A 22,519-nucleotide genomic window follows, 5' to 3' on the forward strand; every position below is an offset into this window, starting at 1 on the left:
ATTTAGTTCCTGTAAATATAATCATGTACATGTGCTTTTCCTGGAGTAGAGGTTCTCATTTTAATCCTTTAGGTGTAGATGAGTATCAATTACCCAGTTTGGGCCTTACTGTTTCACTTCTGCAGAATGACGGAGTTGGCGCAGACACTGTGAGATCCATCATATCTCTACATTTTGGCATGCCTATAATGGAAGGAGCTGGCTGCATAGACCCTCCCTTTTCCTCAGCATGTTCCTCACTCTCTTCCCACCTCCACCCCTTTTTAAAGCAAAAAAATCCTTACAATCATGGGCTTTGGTAATCCACCTTTAGAAACATGCTCCTTTGAATTTTTGAGGTTCAAAAGACTTGAAAGCAGAGCTTTGACGTCAGACCATCCAGGGTGACATGGGAGAGTTATGTGACCTCCTTCAGCCTCAGTTTCTCATTTGTGAAATACCAGACAAAATACATCCTGCTGTTGTATTTTCTGCATATGATGAAGTGTCTGTGTGGGGATCCATGAGTCTGGCACAGAACAAGCTGGCAGTGTTCCCTGTCCTTTGCCGTCTCTAAGCACCTCCCACTGACGTGCAGGTTGCCACTTTGGGGGAATACATGGTAACCAGCTGAGAGTCAGGCCTCCAAGGAATGGGACCTCGATGTGCAGTAGGGTAGGAAGAGGGTGCCAGAAGAAGTGGGAGGACACCAAAGAGAAACTTTGCCCCTTAAAAATTGTGTGAAGCCTAATCCTCCTGCTGCTGGTTACGCTGGTGATGATGAGGGTAAGGTTGAGGATGAGGGTGAGGATGGCAGCAACATTTTTGGTCCCCATGTTGGGAAACACTTTGAACTCAGATGAATTCCACAGGACAACTACCAGCTTTGTAGTTGGAGGCTTACACCAACTAAGGGAAATTTCCACTGTAGAAAAGCTGTATTGGAACAATTCACTGGGACTGAAAACAACTGAGTTAAACTTAGTTCAGTACAGCACAAAAGTACATTGAAGAATGCCCTCTAAATAGAAGCTGGACTGTTTGTGGGGTTAAGTCATGGGACCTGGCATGGAGCCTTCTGTTGATGGTGGGGGTTGAACCTCTTCTTGAAGGAATGAATTAGTAAAGAAACAAGAAATAAATAACAACTTATATCTGTATAGCATGCTTCCTTTAAAGTAAGAGACATAGGGACTTTGTTCTGTTTTCTTCTGTATCCCCAAGGCTTAGGATAGCGTCTGATGCATGGTGGGTGTTCCATAAATATTTGCGGAAAGAAACAAATGAATACACATAAAATAATGTCAAGTGGTGATAATGCTACGAAGAAAGTACAGAAGGATAGGGGAATAGAGTGTAACAGGAAGGCAACTTCAGTCAGGGTGGTCAGAAATGGCTTTTCTCTGCAGATGACAGTGGAGCAGAGACCAGAATGCAATGAAGAAGTGAGTCATGCAAATAACTGGAGGGTTAACCTTGCAGGCAAATGGAACGGCTAGTGCAAGTGTCCCCAGGTAAGAGAATGATGGGATATAAGATTCTACATTTCTAATAAGCTCTCAGATGATGCCAGTGCAGCTGGTCCATGAACCGCCTTTCACCAGCAAGAATTTGGCCTAAAATTTGGCCATGGAGAAAGTAGCTGAAGTAACAAAATCAAGGACCTGAGAGACAAAGTCATTGCATGAGAAAAAGAGGATGAAAAATTGCATTTGCAAAATTGTCTTATCTATATAAAAAATATATGCAAACATGGGTATTAAAAATACCAGTGTTTTCCTCAAAGAAAGGTCCCATTTCAGGTGACTTAAATTCCCTTCTTTTTAGACTGTTCCAAAATTTCTACCAACTGTATTTGTCACTTGTATGCAGAAAAAAATTTTATTTTTAAAAAGTTAATTTTAAAATAAGAAATATGCTTTTAGTTAAGACACTGAGTTCAAAATATACAAAAATAATTTCTAAATTTAAAAAAATGTATATACATGGGAATTGACGGGTTTGTTAGGAAAGTCTTCACAGAGGGGATGATTTTGAACTAAATCTTGACATCTAAGTAGATGAAATATAAGCTTGAGCTCTTCTCTTTTCTTGTCTTCAGGTATAAGTAGGGAAGGTATGTAGGGCATGGATGCTGTATTAGTTATTACATTACAGCATATGTTAAAGGGACTGCTGGATACATAAAGTCAGTCAAGGGCTACACAAAAAGTGCAGAGTATGATATTTAATATTTAAAGTGTGGTGGAAAAAGAAGAAAAATACTTTTAGATTGTGTTTGAAATCGAGCCATCATCCTCTTAATATACAGCAGGCATCAACTTACATAGTCAAGAAGCTATCCTTGAACCTTAGAGAAACCACAAACCTAAACCCTATAAGAGATACACAAAAAATTGAAAAAGAGGAATCCAATCACAACACTAAAGAAAACCATCAAATAACAAGGGTATAAGAGAGGATGAAAGGAACAGAGAGGAGCAATAAAAACAACCAGAAAGCAGTGAATAAAATGGCAATAAGTACATACCTATCAATTACCTTAAATGTAAATGGACTGAGTGCACCAATCAAAAGACATAGAGTAGCAGAATGGATAAAGAAACAAGACCCATCTGTACACTGCCTACAAGAGACTCATTTCAGACCCAAAAGTGAAGGGATGGCAAAAGATTTCATGCAAATAATAGGGAGAAAAAAAGCAGGAGTAGCAGTACTTATATCAGACTAAATAGATTTCAAAACAAAACAGTACCAAGACACAATGAAGAACATCACAAAATGATAAAGGGGTCAGTCCCAACGCGAGGATATAACCATTGTAAATACATATGCACCCAACATAGGTGCACCTAAATATGTAAAACAAATAGTAACAGAATTAGAGGAGGAGATAGAATGCAACACCTTCATTTTAGGAGACTTTCACACACCACTCACATCAATGGGTACATCAGTCAGACAGAGAAAAGTAAGGAAACAGAGACACTGAACAATATATCAGATGAACTTAACAGAAATCTACAGAACACTCCACCTAAAAGCAGCAGGACACACAATTTTCTCAAGTGTACATGGAACATTCTCCAGAATAGATCACATACTAGGCCACAAAAAGAGTTTCAATAAATTCAAAAAGATTAAAATTGTATCAAGTAGCTTCTCAGACCACAATGGTATAAACTAGAAATAAATTACACAAAGAATAAAGAAAGCCTACACACACATGGAGGCTAAACAACATGCTTCTAAATAATCAATCAATCATTGAAGAAATTAATACAGAAATCAAACAATACATGGAGGCAAATAAAAACAAATTCAACAGTCCGAAATTTATGGGATACCACAAAAGCAGTACTAAGAGGGGAGTACATAGCAATACAGGCCTGCCTCAATAAACAAGAACAATTACAAATATACAGTCTAAATTCACAATTAAAGAAACTAGAAAAAGAACAAATGAAACCCTAAGTTATTAAAAGGTGGGAAATCATAAAGAATAAAGCAGAAGTAAACAAAAAAGAAGAATGAAACAATAGAAAAAACCAATGAAACAAAGAGCTGTTTCTTCAAGAAAATAAACAAAATAGATAAACCCTTAGCCAGACTTAGAGAGAGAGAGAGTACACAAATAAACAAAATCAGAAATGAAAAAGGAATACCCCCAACAGATACCACAAGACTACAGAGACTCTGCACTGAGGACAGGGACCCAGCTTCAGCTGAGATGGGACACTCAATTTACTTTGCTTTACCATTGTTCTGTAGGTCTGTCACTCCCTCAGTGACATTTTGGAGAGGGCTAGCTGAAGGTTTAGGACATGATTTAGGTACTTCTAGGATCTTTGGGTAAATACCATGTAGACATCATAATTATTTCTAAGTTAAGTCTTCCATAGGCATGCCATGCTCATTCAGGCCTCAGGGTCTTTGCACATATTGTTTCAACTAGGAATGTCATTCTCCGCCTAATACCTCTTTGGCTGGTCAGATACTTACTTTCAAAATCCAGCTTAAGTCATTGTCCCCAATTCTTTCCACCCACCATCTCAAAGCAGATCTGTGTGTTTCTTGCTACACAGTATAAATGAAGGGAAAGGTGCTTGAGTGTCATACAAGTCACACACACACATCCTGACCTGCCACTTACTATGTGACTATTATGTGACTATCCTCTCTCTAACTATATATACATTATATACATTTAGAGATTAATCTAATACATATTAAAATTTTTTTCAAACACTGATGATAATTCCTATTTTGTAGGGTCATTAAATTATCTCATTATTATATGAGATAACACATTAACACATACTGCATTGCCTCAGCAGTAGGATGGTGGGCTCAGACACTGATAGGGAAGGCTGGAACAATGGGGACATGTGGAAGTGTTGGCAAAGCTTGGTAAATCTGTTGCTGATGAGAACTTGAAAGGCAGGCCAAATACCTGACAAGATTTTATCTCCAGGGAAGAGGTTAGTTATCACTTGTTGTGTTTAGCAAGATATAACAAGCAGAGATATGTTCAATCGAGAATTGATTTGTTTGTGAACAGAAATGAAAGGGACTAGATAAGAGTCCAGAAATTTGATGCTTCACAGGACTGGAAAAGAAAACTAGTTATTGACCAACCAGTAGAATGTACCCCTGAGAAGACTTTGAGCAACAGAGATCTATTGAAACATCTCAGTTTAGTAGATGTTATGCTAGCTCCCATAGAGAATATAAAACAACTCGGGACTCGTCTCTACTCTCTCATAGTTTGTAAATTACTAAAAAAAAGATAAGGCTTGTACAAATAACTATAGTGGAAGAGAGTGATCAAAACATGTTGCTATAAATAATGGAAAAATTACAGCCAATTGAGTGAGCCCAGAGTAAAGGTTCTCAAGGGGATGGAGGGGTGTGGACCTTGGCAACCCACCAAGCCCTCAAACCCTTGAATGAATGAACCTCAGTTGTCTTTCAAACTTAGTGTTTATCTTTTTTAAATACCAGGGTTCCAATTTGGTCTGTGGGGTAGTAGCATTGTGGGGATCCCTCAGGCCAGCCAATATCTTTCCTATTGACATTCTTCCCTGACTTTACAAGTAGTTCAGGCTGAGACCAGTATATTTTCCCCATTGAAAGCCTCATTTCGGTAGAGGTAGAAAAGGACACTTCTCTCTGTATCTTTCTTCCACCTCCTTGAGAGTATGAGATGCCCCAGACCTTAAAGCACAGTGCAGTTAGTTGCAGAGATTTCTCATTTTTATTGTCTCCCGTTTTTTTAAATACTCATTCTTTGGGCAAAGAATGGGAACTTCCAGCTTCTTATTGTTTCCTGGCATGAGTTTAGTACCTTTTTAGCTTGTTTTTATTGTCTTTTTGGCTGCAAAGAGCATTTATCTAAATATAGAATGGTACAGCACTTTGGACAGGACTGAAATATGATAACATTTTCTTTCCAATCAATTCCCTTGCATTTTCTAGTGAACACTAGGTGCTGTTCTTTTCTCAGAGTGGCAAGAGTGGGCAGCAAAAAGAAAGGGTATTGCATTTTGGAGCTTTCCAAAGCAGAAGGCCGTCACTACAAGGCCTTCTGAGGTAGCAAGTCTGGGGCAGTCAGTGCTCTGGGCACCAGCCCTCCTGTGACCTTGGAGGTGAACCACACAACTAGAGGTAGGGCAGTGTAGTGGAAAGGCACAGCCTTCGGCAGACCCAGACTGGACCTCCTGCCTTGCCACTTAATTCAAGGTTACTCAAACTCACATGCAGAATGAGTGGTACTAATAAAACCTATCAGGATTCTTACATGGGTTACATGAGATAAATACATGTAAATTATACAGCACATTTTCAAGAAATGGTAGTTACTATTTTTTGTAGGCTGGTATTTTACAAGCATTAATGTTTCAAATGTGAACATATCTTTAATTTTGTTTCTAGGAGAAATTTTTTACATAAATTTACTTATGATATTAATAAAAAGTAGCTCTCACCTACCTTATGAATCAGATGCAAGTTCCTTTTTATCTTCATTCACTCTCATGAGCGGGTTTCTTTCCAGAGGAAGTGCTGTGTAGTGGTTACAGCAACGGCTCTGTTGCTTGTCTATGAAGCTTGAATTCTGCTGTTTGATCTTGACCAAGTTGCTTAACTTCTCTGTGACACAATACTTTATCTACATTTCCAAAATGAGACTCTTCTTGAGCTTTATCCCACTTAGTATAAATCTTGCAATTTTTGGTGGAGAAATACTCCACCAATAACTGTGACGGGACTCCCTGACAGGTTTCTGCAATATATGCTACATGCACTTTGCTATCTTCATTAAATCTAAGCTCTGAATTCCAAAACTCATCTGATTTCAAGGGTTTTGGGTAAGAAAGCTGTGATGCACTGTTACTGAGTTATGTTGACTGACTTTACCTTCACATAACCTTCTTGGAACCTTAAGCTATTTTGGTCATCCTTGGCGTAATCCCTTGAGGGAGCAATTATTATCCCATTTTACAGATAAAGACAGTAAGGCACAGACAAGTTATATAGCTCATAGTTCATATGTGGTAAAGTGGGAATCCAGACAAGGCATTTCTAATTGCAAATCCCATGCATTCCACTGAAACAGATTAATTCCAGGGCCCTGTACATGCCCTTGCAGAGCCAACCCAATTAGAATTCTAATCAGAGACATTTGGGTCTATAGTTAAGGAGACACCCTCAGTGGGAGCTGCTGTGTCCAGACATCTCCACAAGCAGACCAACTCTGGTCTGGTGTGGGCTCTTTACCCTCTTTCCTTGGCCAAGCAGAGGAGGGGTGGGGTGCTGGTAGGGCTCCCCTCAGGGGGCTTCCACCCATATGGCAAGATGAGAGAGTCAGTCCTACACACTGTCCACCTGTACTCCTCTGCCCATTTCCCTGATGGAAACCCAGTCTCAGTTTGGGCCTCTCCAGAAGCTAGACACTGAGAAAAGGATTTTAGTGCAAGTAGTTGAGTTGCAAAACACAGAAACACCGTTTGCCATTTGGTAGTGGAGAAGTAACCCAGGGAAGGGAAGGGAATGTAGCCAATAATAGATGTGTTATTATGCAATTTTCCACAGTGAGTGACTGAAACCTCATGGGGTAATGTGAGGTCATAGGGTAAAATACAGGCCTCAGAATAATCCCACCCAGGGGATGAGATTGCTGGGGTATTTGTACCCCATCTCTGGAGAGTCATTGGTTGAAAGCTACTTCCAGGGATGTCCTTGGCAGTAATCAGAAGCAGCATGGCCTTCCTCATTCTGCAGTGTGAGGTCTAAGGTGTATGAGTGAAGCACTGACGGGGTCTGTTACGTACCCTTTAGCATAGTTCTGTGTACTTAACAGCAGCAGCTTTATTTGTGGAAAGCCCGGTATGGATGATGTCTCACTCACCATGAGTTTAATGTCCACTGACAGACCTGCCTCTTCTCAAAAAATTCCCACCATGCAGCCTGCCATGATGCCTGAAATTTGTGCCAAAAGTCATCAGTCTCCAGAGGCCACCAATAAAATGTCAGTATATTACCCAGGAGAAGTAACAAATGAGCTATGACCTTCCTTCCCTAGCTGAGACACATGTCTCAAGGGAATGGGACATGGAACAAAGATGTTTTAATGAAAGAAATATCAAGAAAGTTCTGGACAGGGCTGAGGGTAAAGGAAGGATAAGAAGGGGTGAGTCACCACTAATGGTGATGCTAGGCAACTTGACATGCTAGCTGCTGATTGGAAATGGACATGAAGTTGGTGGCTTCAGAGAAGGGTGGCACCAAAGGGGGACATACAGAGGCCCCAGAGAAGGAGGGACCCAAAGGGGCATCTTGTTTCACAATTTTATCCAGATCAGGGATAAAGGAAGGAAGACTTCATTTGCCACAGCTGAGACTGGGAGCTCCTAGAAAACAGTGACCCTGTCTTCTTGTCTTTGTATCCCCAGAGCCCAGCACAATGACCCGTGACTCATCTAACTGAATGGAACTGCCATGAAATTCAGTGCTGTGTTCTTGTTTTTACCTGCCAGTTCCTTTATGATTTTTCTGTTAATAACCTCACATTTATACCAGTGAGCTCTCCTAGTCTCTACTTCTTCTATTGAGAAAAAAAGTAACACCACCTCCAACTACTTACTTAATTGCAGTGAGACTTCGGGCACATTACTCAACACTCAGTTCACTCAGCAATTACAAAGTAGATGATGCACCTGACTTTCTGAGCTTTTAGCGAGGACTCAGGTTGTTATAAACTGAATGTCTCGCCCCCAAATTCATACGTTGAATCTCTAACCACCAGTGTGACTATATTTAGAGTTAAGGCCATTATGAGGTCATCAAGTTAGAGTGAGGTCACAGTGCAGAGCCTTAGTCTGACACAGGACTCGTGTCTTTATAAGAGGAAGTGACACCAGAGATCTCTCTGTCTTCTCGTGTGCACAGAGGAAAAGCTGTATGAAGACATAGGGAGTAAGTGGACATCTGCAGGCCAGGACAAAGGCCTCCCCAGAAGCCAAGCTTTCTGGCACCTTGCTCTTGGTCTTCTAGCCTCTAAAATTGTGATAAAATTAATTTCTGTTGTTTAAGCCACCCAAGCTGTGGATTTTGTTATGGAAACCCTAGCAGACTAATACAAAGCCCTTCATATAAAGGGCTTATACAACAACTGACACAAGGTAGAAATTCGGAAGTGTAGCTATTGACATTATTATTGCTTTTAATAAAATACCTGCCTTTCTAGGAGAGAAAGAGAATTCTGGAAACCCTGGTACCAAACAGTCTGAAAATCCACTTGAAGTTTCTGACAAGAACTTGAGGACATCAGAAAGAAAGCACACCACACTCACTGAAATTTTCCAGTCCTATTTCTGTATACAAGTCCTAATGATTTGTGTCAAATAATATGACTGCAGCTTTCCTCGGAGGAACTTAATGTCCTCATGCCAACTACATATCCATTAGACAAATGTTTGCATCCAAGGATGAGCCAGAGAATATCTGAGGTGGCTGAGTGCCTGATGCCAGGGCCATGCAAAGAGGGGCACTAATAAAATACAATAATTGTATTTGTACCACTCTCTCTGTAGTCTAGGCTGTGTGGTCTGGAAGTAGACCAGACTGGTCAGTTTTAGGAATTACAGGGTTGAACTTAGAGTACAAGACAGAATTTTACTTCAAGGTGGCCTTAAGTAATGGCTGTTCCATCTCTTAGACATATGGCTTACTCTGACTCATGGGCACATCAGGAAGAGGGACCTCCCAAAATTCCATTCTTTCACCAGAACCCTGAGGTCTGGTTTCATGCTGTTTACATTCCTCAGGACACTCCATCAGGTCCCTCTAGGTGCCCTGCTGGGCTGCAAACCAGCCACGGACGGACGGAGGAGATGGCAGAAGAGGCCTATCAAGCAATTCCAGTTCTTTTTGTCTTCATTTTCAATCCAAGTGAATGCATTGGAGATGGGACTAAAATCTGTTTGGGAAAACAGAACCATCTGGGATCACTGGTCAGAGTTCTGAATAGTGTACAAAGAAGAAAAGAAAATGTGCTGACTTCTGATAAATGGGAAGATGGTTACTTGGCTTAATTGCAACCAGTTGAGAGGGTTCTTTTGTCTGCTTTTTTCCCTCAACTTTTTCTTTAAATCAGTGTTATGCAACTGTCCCCAGCGACTCCAGAAAGCCCAGCTGAAATGTCTGTTGTCCTTTGCTGCTACTGCCTCTCCACCCACCCTGGCTTCACAGAGCAGGGTGTTGTAGCCAGTAGGATCCCTATGCATTTATTTCTGTTACAGGTAGATGAGGTGCTCAAATGTGAAACATTAAACCCACTTCTTTTTGTATTTCTCAGATGCTAAGTATTTGTTCTCTGATTCAACATATTCATTAAATCCAAACATTTACTCAACACCCACCATGTGCCAGGCCCTCTTGAAGGCGCTGGGATTGCTAAGGCAAATGAGACACAGATCTGCCTTCAAAGAGCTCCAGCTTATTGGGAGAGCAGAGAAATATTACTAACACATGGCTGCAGAGGAGGACAGAGCATGGAGAAAGGCTTTGAAGAGAGTACCAAACGATATGGAGGTGACCTTCCATGAGGGAAAACAAGAGAGAGGAGCATGAGTGAGAGGGAAAATGTAATGGAGAAAAAGGAGCAGCCAGCTGGGTGTTTGTTTGAAAAACTCAGTCTCTTTGATGTACGCTGGCTGAAGGCTCCTGGTGTGTTGGTGTAAATCGCAGACAACTTTATCTTGGAAGTAACCAACTTTACCACGAAGTAACCTCAGTAGGTGGAAGCCTTAATCGGAAGAACCTTTCTAACCTTGAGAGATGTGAGAAAGGTAATCATTTGGCAAAGCAAAGAAGGAAGAAAGAAAAGAAGGGAGGGAGGGAGGGTATCACCTGTAGACTTAAGAAATTATCATACATGAATCCATCTGCCTCCATTCCATAAGCCCAACCCCTCTTCCCATAAGGAGTTGAGAAACTGGTCCACCTGAGTTTCTCTTTAACATGAGCAATTATTATTATATATCTTTATACACTCTCTTTGGCATAAGAGATGCATTATTATACATCTAATAAATATCAAATTCACTGTTTCCCTTCTTTCTCAGAAGACTGAAGAATGGACTGACTTTACACTAAACCAATGAGAAATGCACTGACTTAGGAAAAGTGATGACAATATAACATCTTTTATTACATAGGGTGATATTATGATGGATAAAATTAAATACATATTATCTGGTTTTAGCATAATAGTTAATTAGCATGTAGCTTTGGAATTATAATATTGGTAGCTAAAATCTGTTATAAACAAGTTAGAATGCTACTCAGATTGTATCATTCTAACAATAGGTTTCTAGAAAGGTGTCCTAGCATATGCCTAGACAAATGTAGTACCTCTCACAAGGAGCAGGGAGGTGAGGGGTAGGAGAAAAACCTAGTAGCAACTAAGAGCTCAACTTAAGGATTGCTGTAAGATTTTCAACATGAATTGGAGCCAATAGTAAAGCTTGTGTAATGGCCAACATTTAAGGAGGAAGAAGGTGCAGCAGGAAAGGAAACCTTGAGAGCACTGTCACCCCTCCAGAGCTGCATTCCCCTGATTTTCTCTCTTTTTTTCCCCATTAGCTCATTGAGTTTAACTAATGAGATTTAGTGTGTTTTTTTAATCTGCATAGCTATTTTGTACTTATCTGGAGACCCAGATAGGGGTGGTAAAGAAGTTCTCCCAAATTTGATTAGTCCAGAGATCACATGACTGAAATCAGTTCTTACCACCTCAGAATTTCAACATAAATCTTTGCATCCTAAGTACCCAGAGTAGATGCTCAACATGTTCATTGTTGCGTAAACAGGCTTCCTTGCTATGCCTAGTTTTATCACTAAAAAACCTATTTCTTTTTTTTTTTTTCCTGGATAATTATTTTTTATTGAAGGGTAGTTGGCACACAGTATTACATTAGTTTCAGGTGTACAACACAGTGATTCAACATTTATATACATGATAATTCTAGGTACCAGCTATCACCATACCAAGTTGTTACAGTATTTTGACTATATTCCTTATGCTATACATTACATCCCGGTTACTTATTTATTTTACAATTGGAAGTGTGTTTATATATATATATATATATATGTATATATATATATATATATATATTTTGTGAGGGCATCTCTCATATTTATTGATCAAATGGTTGTTAACAACAATAAAATTCTGTATAGGGGGGTCAATGCTCAATGCACAATCTTTAATCCACCCCAAGCCTAATTTTCGTCAGTCTCCAATCTTCTGATGCATAACGAACAAGTTCTTACATGGAGTACAAATTCTTACATAGTGAATAAGTTACATGGTGAACAGTACAAGGGCAGTCATCACAGAAGCTTTCGGTTTTGTTCATGCATTATGAACTATAAACAGTCAGTTCAAATATGAATATTCATTTGATTTTTATACTTGATTTGTATGTGGATACCACATTTCTCTCTTTATTATTATTATTTTTAATAAAATGCTGAAGTGGTAGGTAGATACGAGATAAAGGTAGAAAACATAGTTTAGCGTTGTAAGAGAGCAAATGTAGATGATCAGGTGTGTGCCTGTAGACTATGTGTTAATCCGAGCTAGACAAGGGCAATAAAACATCCACATATGCAGAAGATTTCTCTCAGAACAGGAGGGGGGAGGTTCTAAGCCTCACCTCTGCTGATCCCCATTTTCTCACCTGATGGCCCCCCTGCAACTGTGCCTGTCTTAGGTTGAAAAACCTATTTCTTGAACAAATATTTTTTAATTGCCTACCCCATGCCAGGTGTGTCAGGCACTAGGCAAGAGACATATGACCTTGTCTTCCTGGAGCATGTTGCCCAAAAGGAGAGAGAGCAATTAAATAAAAAATTATAAGAAATTATGATAACATCACAATATGGTGAGAGGGGTGCTGATGGAGTCAATACCAGGGGGACCACATCTTCTGGGGAGGTGGATCAAGTGATGTTTCCCCAGATAAGTGACTCAGATGAAGTTTGAGTTCTCAGTTCTAATGGGATTTATAATCCATTTGCAGAAAACGTCACACATGCAAGATTAAAAAGCAGCATGATGTAAGATACTCTAGGTTCAGTATTAGATCATTAATTATAGATGGTAGAAAGGCTGAAATCAGAAGGCAGACATAGGCACAGAAATTTTTCAGGAGAAAGGAGCCATGACTGTCCTAGCAAGATGGGTAGAACAGTAGCATAGAATAAGGGTAGAAAAACAGGAGATTTGCACACAGTTGGGGTGTGATTCCTGCCTAGATGCATGGTGGCAGGAAATAGAGAAGCTGAATTATGTTAGACCTGCAGAGACAGGAGAAATAAAAATGTAAGCATAGTCATAGTTAGTTATTATTTTTAATAATGTGATCAGAGCTACTGCCTGTCAAGTCCCAGTCTGGGTTTGGTGCTGGGCAAGAAATGTCTAGCAATCTGCCTGCAATCCATCCTCTTGCTTGACCAGGGGGAAGCCCATGGGAAAGAAAGAACGATGATAACTCAATCAATCTTCCTGCAAATTTGCTAACATGGGACCTCCAGGTGAACACACTATATTTGCTAGCACAGGGTCCTTATCTATGAAGAGCTCTTATAAGGAGGTACCTGGTCTGCCTGAATTGCCTATCTGTAAAAAATCTGGAATCCATAGATGTACTGAGCATGGGTCCCCAGGAAAACATGAGATAAGCTATGTAACCATCTGAGTATAATATGCTGATACCCCATGATGACTCTTCTGTGTAGGTGGTGTGGCCACAGATATGGCTCAAAGGATTTTCTGTGTTAATCCGGGCAAGAGAACAGCATGATGTGGCATGGAAGGACCTGGCAGGCTGCACCAGCCCCAGGCCACGCACTGCCTTACCTGAGCCTTGTGATTGCTTGCTTCATTGAAGTTAGTAGGAAAGCTTGATCCTGTGTAGGATCTCTATTCTTATGAGTCTGCTTTAATAACTTGGTCCTTTGTGTTTTCTTAGATACTTTATACATAATGTCTGACATCAACCCTATAAGGCAGGTGCTCAGAAACATTACTTTGTCCGATATCTCACAGTAAGGAAGCAGCAGGATCCAACTTTAAACCCAGATCTGACTCCATAGCTCGAGCTCTTCCCGCTGGTCTATGTTGTTTGAGTTCTTATTAAACTTGAGCAAAACAAAACACGTCACAAGGCCCTAGGAAGGTCCTCGAGGATCTCAGGAAGCCCCACAAGCCCCTTGAGAGCCATTTCCCCAAAGTAAAGGCTTAATGGGAAAAGTCTTTCTGGTTTAAAACCTGATTCACTTGAGACCCAAAAGGTAATGTTTGTGTCACATTTTTCATGGAAATTCATTTTCACCAGAGGCCAACACTTGTATTTCCACTGGGGCTCTGCAGCTCATGGAGGGTTTGTGTGCTGTCAGGGGATTCATGCTGCATTCTTGGAATGCTGAGAGAATAGCCAGAGGACTCTGCCCTTGGTCAGGTTCAGATGATATGAATTGAAGGTCCTAATTCCATTTTTAGCCCTCAAGCAAACTGGGCCTTGTGGGACGGCTCGCTAATCCCTGATGGGTTGGATCAGCTGTCGTTCACATGGACTTCGGTTTCTGAGGACATTTGCGTGCATTCATTCACAACTCTAGTTTGTGGGGTTTTGGTTTATTTATTTATTTATTTGGTCCTTCGCAAAACATTTGGATCTGCTTCTTATTCCCTTTTTTAAAAAACTAGTTTGTGAATGTGGGTAAGGGGGTAGGCCATTCCATTTCTTCTTTTCTAGAAAAGTAAGTGGTTTGATTCTAGTTGCCTCAGGTTGAGTCCCATTCTTAGGGGACAGCTGCTTAGGGCAGCATCTTGGTTCCTGTTAAAAGCAACACAGGACACTCACAGCTGGGATGTGACAGATTGCCCCATGCCTGGACCTTTCTCTCAGAGCTGCCAGCACTGTTAATGGACATACGGAGCTGTCTTCTCTTCTTTGGCTTTGTCTCTTTAATCACTTTGGTGGTAGCTATTAAACCACAAACTAACAAAAGAGCTTAATAAATATAATAAATAAATCGCAATACCCCCAGAAAAATGTTCACTTTTATAGATAGAAGAGCACCAGCATCTTTATTTCAATAATCAAAGCAGACCTGCCCAGACCTGGTATCTGTCGATGGCAATATGTTGAAGGAAACTTTGCCTTGGGTCTTTCCAAGAAAAGCAAAGGCTTGGTTGAGGATTACTGAAGCCCATAATGCTGAGTTGAGGGAAAGCACATAGCACATCACAGTGCTATGGTGTAGACTTTAGGGTTCTCTTTTTCTGGATTCCACGGATCCTCTTAGCCTACACTATTAGTTTCCCACTCTGGTCTCTACTGGGTTATTACGTTTGTTTCTGGACCCTTAACCATCTTTAGAGCCCTTAGTCTTTGTTTATGCTCTTATCCAGTGTTCCCTTTACAAACAACCTTTCTTAATTACAAAGGAGAATTTGATTGTTTCCAATGCATGGCTATTTACATTATTTGCCAGCTTATTTGCTAATGGTCCTGTGTCTTTCCAAACCCAGCACTAGATGTTCTTTTTATCTTGGTGCCCTGCTCTTTATACCGTTTCTTTTGTCTGCTATGTAATGAAAACTGACAAACACCCTTTTTTTTTAAGAGAAGAGGAAACTTCAGCTGAATATGGATTCCCTGCCATGTGCCCTAGGGCTGTCTTTTTAACACCATAGTCCATTGGAATCATCTTGGCTCTAAGTAAACAGACTGGTGAGCTAATAGTGGCTTAAAAAAGAAGATATCTTCCTTCTGAAGTTGATTCACACAGTAACAAGATGGTCAGGATCCAGATTGACCTGCCTGTCATTCTTTAGTCTTTCCCTTATGAATGCAAGATAGCCATACCAACCTGGAACATTATGTCTTCACTCACGTCTAAAGGAAGACAGAAGAAGTTCATTCCATTAGAGTTTGCTCTCTCTTTTTTTAAATAGAGAGGAAAACTTTCCCAAAAATATACCTTCTAGAGATTTCCCCTTAGTACAGTGGGCCAGGTTAGGGTCACATGCATATCTTCCATCTACAGTAAAGTTGAAAAAGTGAATACCTGTTAGTGGAAGTGGACTTTTATGCAAGAGAGAGGGCAACACCTGTTGGGTAGGCAACCAGTGTTATGACTAATGTTTGTGTCCCCCCAAAAATTCATATGTTAAAACCCTACCCACCAATGTGATGGTATTAGGAGATAGGACTCTGGGAAGTGATTAGTAATAGACGAGGCCATGAGGATGGAGCCCTCGAGAATGGGATTTTGCCCTTAGGAAAGTCATGAGAGAGCTTCATTCCTCTCTCTGCTCTTTTCACTACATGAGGCTACAAGGAGAAGCCCGCATCCCGGCAGAGGACCTGACCGTGCTGGCACGCTGGCCTCAGACTTCCCCTCCAGAGCTGTGAGAGATACATTTCTGTTGTTCATAAGCCATGCAGGTTGTGATATTCTGTTAGAGCAACCCCAACAAACTAAGAAAACCACAGCCATTAAATATGCTTCCTGAGTGTAGCAGCCCCGGGATGGATTATATTTAATCACTCACACTGCTGCTGTGTGAGCCACACATTGTCATTAAAGTAGAGACCTCAGAAGTTTAATGTAAACCCATTCTTTCTCCTCTAGGAACACAATGTTGTCTACCTCATTTTTTTTTAAATTGTGGTAAAATATGCATACCTGGAATTTACCATTTTAACCATTTTAAGTGTATAGCTTAGTGGCATTAAGTGCATTCACCTTCATATCATACCATCCTTCTCCAGAACAGTTTCGTCTCCCATGCCCATTTGAGAATAAATTGCCATTTGCCCACCCTCGAGGTAACCTGCATTCTACTTCTGTCTCTTTGAATCTGGCTCCTGTAGGCACCTCATATAAGTAGAATCATATATTTGTCCTTCAAGCTTATTTTCAAGCTATTTCGTAGCCCCTGTTGAAATGCCTTTCCTGCACCTCCTCGTACTCTCTTCCTCTCAAACCCCTTTCATCCTTCAAGGCTCAACAAGATTTTCTATTTCAGTCCCTGGGGTCTCTCCCTATTCTGGACTCAGCATGCTCAGAGTACTGGACTCCCACACTCACTTGGTCCTTACATAAACTGTCTCAGCTCAGATCTTGAGTTATTTTCCTGTATTAACTCTCATTCAATGAGCAATCATCTTGTCTCTTCAACTAAATCACCATGGAGTGCAGAGACTGTGTGTACCTCACTTCTCTCTCTCATCTCCACAACCCAAGCCTTCTAGACAATAGTCACTCTGTGAGTACTTGTCAAATTCCCTACTCCCTTTAGGAAAGCTGTAGAAACCAGCTGTATGATCAAGAAGTTCTCCCTTAAGTCTGATCATGTTCTCTTGAGTTGAAACTTAAGCAGGATCAAGGACATTTGTTTTATTTCTTTATTATTTATTTTGATTTTTTAAATTGAAATATAGTTGATACACAATATTGAAGTCCTTTTTTTTTTTTAATTTGATCTTCCCTGAGATGGAGAACAAATGTCTGATGTCATCTTTAAACCTTTATCTACACTTGAGGAAAGCTAGTATCACACCCTTATCTTCTGCTTTTCCAGGCTAAGCCAAGATAGTAAAGCTGAGCACTGTGTTTATACAACACCTTGTCCGGAGAAACCCATAACATTTCCCTCCCATTAAGATTGGTTCTTTTTAGTAACTAAAAGTCAACAAAAGTTTTGCAGTTTGGGAAAGAATTCCTCATTTATAGAAGATGTCATAGTTGGGAAGTCCTGAACGTCTGGTAAGCCTTTATTTTTTATAAAAAATCTATCACCTGGCTGTGGCTTAATATTTATTAAAACTCTGAGGCTATCACACACATGCACACCTGACACCCTTTATGCGGGCTTGATCACACTATGTACATTATTGGATCATTTCTAAATTCAGCACAGGAACTTACCAGAAGATAATCTAAAATATTCAAGGATTATAATAAAATATTAGATGTAACAAGGTCTACATTTTTAGTCTCTTAAGTATTACAATTCAATGACTAAAAAGATTTTAGCAACCAGGATTTTCTAATGATGAAAACTGCCCTTGTGTAATTGATATTAGCAAATTTAACTGAAGTAGTTCTATTCTAACTGAATCCTATTCTAACTGAAGCAATGGTGATTGTAGATTGACTCCAACCCAATTTTTCTTCCCCAGCTTATAATGAAAAACATGGGGATCAAAACACTGTGAGGAGCATGAAGGAGCTGGAGCTGTGTAATTTTGGTAAAAGTGTCCACTTCTCTTCTCAGAAGATTGGTCTGCAGACTCATTCGGGCACAGATGTGAGGGAGATTAATCTTAAATATCCTGGAATATCAAGGGAATATATCTGAGTCTCAGAAAGTTTGTGAGCTAGTTCTATGGGTTAATTAATATTTGGTTTGCTGCGCTGGCTTGTTGTGGGGCTTCAGAGGAACCTCTTCTTCCTCTGAAGAACCATGGATGTAACAAACTGGTTGACAGAATGGAAAGTCACACCAGGGCACCTGGGCGGTTGGGGGAAACCTGTGTGTAACTATTTTATGAGCTTTCTCTTTGGTTTAATTGTGTTTTTAAAGGTTTGGGAAAAGTCAGGAAATGTTAGGCCTGCTTCATATTGGTTTATAAAACACTCACATAGTGGCATAAAATATTTAGTGGAGAAATCTTACATAATTTTATGTACAATAGTTTTGACACCAGTCCTAAACATCAAAGTTGGAAAGAGCTAGAAAGTAACACAGCAGAGGCCTTTCCCAAGTCAGAGGAAAGAGCACACTGGGACACATGGCATTTAGAAATGAATTATTTGATCCTTGAGTTTTGGTTAGCCACAAAGGAAAGTTTGTGGGAATGATAAAGGTAAAAACCTCTTCTCTTTTAAAAAAGGGGCAGCAGGGACATTTAGAGTAGGTTGAAAATAAGAATGTTAAGAAAAATAACGTTTTATTTTTTGATAAAAGCAAGTAGACTGTTGTTGTTTTTTAGTCCATTTAGAAGTTCTAGAAGCAATGCAGTCTCCCTGGGGAACTGCAGACAGGCCAGGGACTTTCATAACATTCATATATTTAGTCACTCATTTATTCATTAATCATCTGTCCAAAATCATTTATTAGAAACCTATTATCTCTCAGGCACTGGAGGTATGATGATGAATGAGAAGTTCTTCATCTGGAGGAATTCCAGTCTGCTGGAGGGAAGTATGCATAAATAGATGGTTAGGGTAAACATGGTAAGTGTTTAACTAGACTTTATAACAGGCAGCTGTGGGCACACAGAAAAAAACCCTGAGTTGTCCACATTTGCTGGGAAAGGTTTCACAGAAAGTGATATTTGCAATGAGTTTTGAAGGATGAATGAGAGTTCATCAGTTTAAGAGGTTAAGAAAGAAAATCCCACTGAGAGAAGGACCTGTGCAAAAGCACTGAGGTATGACCAGGTGTGCAGACACCTGGGAGCAGCAGGAAGGTGCTGTGATAAAGTGCCAGCAGAAGGTGCAGGAGAGGTGAGGGGGAAGGGCAGAAGCTGAAACCATGGTGGGTGAACAGGCTGCCTGCCCTCCACTGAGCCTGTGAGGCCCAAGTGGGGGCCAGGGCCAGGGCCAGAAGGCCCCCATGCAAGTCATGGCTCCAGGCCCTCCTGCCAGCACACATGCCAATTTGTGGCAGTTATGTGTGCTGTGTTGAGGTGATTAGAATTTGTGGAAGCGATTGGTCAGGGAAATCCCCTCAGAGGTGACAAGCTGAGAGTTGGATGATGAGAAGTTATGTGGATTAAGAAAAACAAAACCCAAAATAAAAACTAGAACAATCATTGATGAAGGAAAGCAATATAATCCATAATAAAGACACTTAGAGCAAGAAGAGACCTGCACCATTGGGACCTGCACATACACTGCATGATATTTTTGTGGAAAAAATGAGCTCACTCATTTCCTCTTTCTAGAAAGGAAGCTGTGACTCAGAGAGGTAAAGACACTTACTTAAGGCCACACAGCTACTTAATCAGATAATTGGGAACAGACTCAATTTCCTAACTCCCAGCTCCACTCCCTACTGGATGAATCTGTCTTAGCATCATGAACCTCATTTTCCTTTTGGCAAAAAGGGTTACTGTGACAAATGAAAAATGTGAATAGATTAAGTATTTTAAAATGGTAGCTATTTTTATTATATGTTTTGTTTTAATCTTACAGTGTAATTTATACTCAATTATATTATTCATAATAATTATGTTATTTTAGTAATATGAAAGTATAATATTTAGTAACTTAATAATACAAAAAACATGAGAAAGGCAGTGAGCATTCAACTCCTAATTGTTTTAAGTAATTGTCTGGGGTGAATCTCAGCCTTGGTCCAAAGCAGTCAGTATCAGGTGTCACCTACCATTTGCCTAGAGGTGGCTGTCAGAATGACAGACACTGTCAGGGAAGAAGCAACGGGCCTCTACACTGCTGGCCTTGCAAACCCACCTTGAGAAGTGGTGCCAAGTATCACAGTGCTAAGAGAGAAAAAGGAGACTGTGATTTTCCCCATAGAAACAGCTGTCATTAAGCTCTTAGTGGGAGGCTTTGTAGACAGGGGCTGGAAAGAAGATGAAGGCTTTACCAGGATGTGAAAGTGGAAATGATGAAAAGGGAGCACGGAAAGCATATGGCTCAGGAAAGGGTTTTCTGCTTCTGAACAAGGTCTTCCTCTGGCTACTTACCTTTTTACATCATATTCCCTCCCCTACTGCACCACCTCTGCCCTTTGAGCTTATATTTTTGTAAATATTCAAGTAGGACAAACAATATGATAAATAAGGTCATAATCATAAATAAGGCCATATCATAAGTTCCCAGAGTGATAGTGTTGAAATATACATGTTGGCTTTCCTTGACTTCAGGTCATTTGACTTCCCTGACCTCACCTTTGGGGTTCAGCCAAGACCTAGCCCATGCTTTCTCCATTATGTTGCCTTGCATCTGAGTTTAGTGACTGTGAAGCCACTGTGCAATTACCATTAACCCACAGTTTGATATGACAGTTCAATGATCGTCTGAGTAACACTGGCAATGAGGTGTTGAGCAAGTGCAGGTTGCATGTGAAAGAGTGACCGAGAGCCACGCCTGAGGTTCACTGCCCACGGCCTTGGTGCTCCAGTCCACCTGGTCAGGACCAGGACCCTCCCCCCGTCATTCCTGAGCAGTAGAGGCCCATCAGGGTAATAAAGTAATGCCTCTGCGCCTTCCAGCCCTCCAGCGCCCTCAGCGTGCCTTACAGGGGACACAGCGCCCTATTAGGATCCACAGAGGAAGAGGGGCCACATTCTCAGCCTGAATCTAGCAGGCCTGAATTCGAGACCTCTCTCCACCACTTAGTTCAGCTTGGGCCAATGATTTAATTTTTCTGAACTCCATTTCATCAAATGTGAAACTGTAATCATGTCTATGTTTATGCACCCTTTTCATCATTTCAACTTTCACATCGTGGTAAAGCCTTCATCATCTTTTCAGCTCCTAAGAACAAAAAAGTTTATTATTGTATATGAAAATGTTTTGATAAATAGCACTGCTCAAATGAGCACAAAGTATTATTCAATAGTCTACATGGAATTTTTGTGGGAAAAAAAGAAAACCTAGTAAGAACTCAATTATATTCACATCACTTCATTCATCCACCCAACTTCATTCACTCAACAAAGTTTTATGAGACAACCAGTCTAGGCCAGGCCTGTGTAGATATACAATCATGAATAGACCAGGTATCACTTCTCATGGAACTTATAGTCTATTTAGGGGAGAGGGGCACTGCTAATTAATAATCATGCAAATACACTGATAATTGCAGGGGTGCTAGGTGCCATGAAGGAAAAAGTGCATGCTGCCTTGAGTGAAGATAACAGAGGCAGTTCATACACTTTGTCCTGCTGACTGGTGGCATGAGCCTTCCAGGCAGCAGGAAGTGGACAGGGGAAGGCCTTGAGATAGGAGAGCCCTTGGCAGAATTCAAGGATCGGAGAGGCTAGAATGGCTGAACACCAGAAAGAAGAGGGATTGTGTCGCCACATTTGGGCAGACAGAGTCAGAGTCACAGACAACTGCAAGGCTGGGAGAGCTGGGAGGTGTGGGGCTAGTGGAGGAAGTGTAACTAGAAGCTGTAGGACTGAGAGAATGGGCCTGCTAGGAAATGTGGTAATGAGTGGCATGTTCCAGTTCAGTTGAGATAAGACAAATTCACAAAGATTCTAATCTCTTAAGCTCGGAGGGTTTTTTTATAGCAGTGTTCAGCATTTAGATACAGACATATGAATTAATTTTGACCCTGTTAGTTGTGTGTTTCCACTTTGTATTGTTCTATATAAACATTTCTACATGTTTGTAGTGCATGAACTTATTTTCATTAACTGTATAGTATTCCATCGTGGTCTCCATTATGGTATTTTGGGCCCTTCTACACACTGGTGTGGTTTTAATTCTTTATATATTTTTTCCTTAAAAATAGTGCTGCTGGGAATATTTTTGTTTTCCTCTGAGTTATTTCCTTGGGTCGCATTCCCCTCCTGGGTCACTGCTGTGCATGTCAGATGGCCGCTGTGCTGCTCACAGTCTTCTGTTGTGCCATGCTTTATTTATCCGGATGTGAGCAAATTCCCATGGTGCCAGCTGCCTCAGCGGGGTTGGAGCAGGAGGGGCAGCGGAGGCAGGAAGAGGACCATCCCCATTGGAAGTACAGAGAATACAGGCTGTCGTGTCAGCACACTTTACCCTTTAGGAGGTTACCTCGGTCACAGGTTTGTTTCGCACTCCCAAACTGCTTGGCCCTTAGCCTGACAGGTAGCTCATTCCCCTCCCTCACTCTGTGATCTCCCCCAAGGGACTTCCTGATGAGTGTTGTATGTGGAACCAAAGAAAGTAAGGTGGTGGCAAGAATTGAATTGTTGGGGAAGGGACTGTGAGAAGAGGC

The 22,519-nt window shown here is 40.8% G+C and overlaps 1 long non-coding RNA gene across 1 annotated transcript in view; it reads left to right on the forward strand.

Annotated features, from left to right (window-relative positions):
- The first annotated feature begins 9,317 nt into the window (after positions 1 to 9,317).
- LOC130684954 (uncharacterized) overlaps positions 9,318 to 22,519 on the forward strand; it is a 30,224-nt gene continuing 17,022 nt past the window's right edge. The window contains exons 1-3 of the long non-coding RNA XR_008999381.1: positions 9,318 to 10,328; positions 17,144 to 17,328; positions 17,745 to 17,813. This is a non-coding gene — a long non-coding RNA (uncharacterized LOC130684954). The remainder of the gene's footprint in view (positions 10,329 to 17,143; positions 17,329 to 17,744; positions 17,814 to 22,519) is intronic.

This window comes from Manis pentadactyla, chromosome 9 (genome assembly GCF_030020395.1).
Source record: "Manis pentadactyla isolate mManPen7 chromosome 9, mManPen7.hap1, whole genome shotgun sequence".
Lineage (NCBI taxonomy): Eukaryota > Metazoa > Chordata > Mammalia > Pholidota > Manidae > Manis > Manis pentadactyla.